This window comes from Electrona antarctica (genome assembly GCF_951216825.1).
Source record: "Electrona antarctica genome assembly, chromosome: 7".
Lineage (NCBI taxonomy): Eukaryota > Metazoa > Chordata > Actinopteri > Myctophiformes > Myctophidae > Electrona > Electrona antarctica.
In genome coordinates this window covers 50885934-50887551 of record NC_136812.1, presented here as the reverse complement: position 1 = coordinate 50887551, position 1618 = coordinate 50885934, and positions in this window count along the sequence as shown.

The window sequence follows — 1618 nt, the reverse complement described above, 5'->3', positions numbered from 1 at the left end:
ACGTGTAGTTCCTCCCAACCCCAAGACTAGTGAAGTCAAACCTGTTTTACTCCTGTGAATGACTCACACAGGGTTGTAAAGATACACACGTATCCGCACGCGCATACAGTTGCACACGCACGCTCACACACGCACGCGCAAATAATCTGTGACAAATAAAGAGACAAACAAATCAGACCATGTCAACAGATACGTTATGTATATGTTTCAAAACCACTTCCACTTTGGTTGACGTATGTCTGAACTCAGCCAGGTTTGATTTAATTGGGTTTAATACCACTTACTGATCGTGTGCTGTCTGTCTGTCTGTCTGTCAGTCAGTCAGTCAGTCAGTCAGTCAGTCAGTCAGTCAGTCAGTCAGTCAGTCAGTCGAACATACCAGCCTTTATAATAGTCAGACAAAACCAGGCATCCCACCACATCCCATTACATTACATCTGTGACAAGTGACAACTGTGCAAGCTAGCAGGTCACCTGAGGACACGTCCACTGCCCAGTCCTATATACACATACAGTATACCTCAGCATATCACTGCAACTCAAGTATGCAATTATTGACCAACCTCACCCCTGCCCCCCCTCTCTCTTCTCCCTCGTACACATTGACGCAACACACACACATGACCACAACTGTACCATGTACTGTAAGCCTACTGTGAAAGTAAAGGAGAAAACAAACGTGTGTTTCTTCTTTTTTTTCATACATCACTGTTGTGGCTGACTCATTGTAACAGGAAGTAGTCTTCTGAGTGTAGGGATTTATGTTACATGTTATGCTTACTGTACTTTATTATAGTGTTCCTAGACAAGGAGTTATTGCAGACAGTTTTCTATTCTTATGATTATTGTTCTTATTCTCATTCATTAAGGCATAAAGCATATTATATGATGTGTTTGTGTGCAAATAGTCAATACATTCACAAAACACCCTCCGTCTCAGACAACTATATATGTGACTCTCATTCTATGTGAAGAGAACAAGAGAAAGTTGTTTCCCCCCCCATTGTGGTGTGTGTGTGTGTGTGTGTGTGTGTGTGTGTGTGTGTGTGTGTGTGTGTGTGTGTGTGTGTGTGTGTGTGTGTGTGTGTGTGTGTGTGTGTGTGTGTGTCGTGTGCATCGCATGTGTGCGTGCGTGTGTGTAGCGCGTGTGTGTCTCTCCTTCCCATTCACGTTCCCTCCCTCTCTCTTTCCCTCTCTCTCTCTCTCTCTCTCTCTCTCCCTCTCCCTCCCTCCCTCTCTCTCTCTCTCTCTCTCTCTCTCTCTCTCTCTCTCTCTCTGAATACAAGGCTGTGACAACAATGACCAGAGACACTGTATGAGAGACAACACTAAAACCTGACATGACAATAACACCAGGATAGACTAGGGGACTAACATGAGCAGATAACTAATGAAGAAGGTGACATAGCCTATGTAATGCAATATGTAATCATTAGAATAATTATGTTTCATGTTTTTAATGGGAAATACATATTTAAAAAATAATGGCAGCGTCACCAGGCTTCCTTGCTGAACCTGTTTGTGCTACACATTCATTCACTGTCTCTTTAAAACCAAGTGCTGCTATCTGCAAATACCCAGGAAGCCACACCCTCTTAGCCAGTTCTCTTCAGAAGAA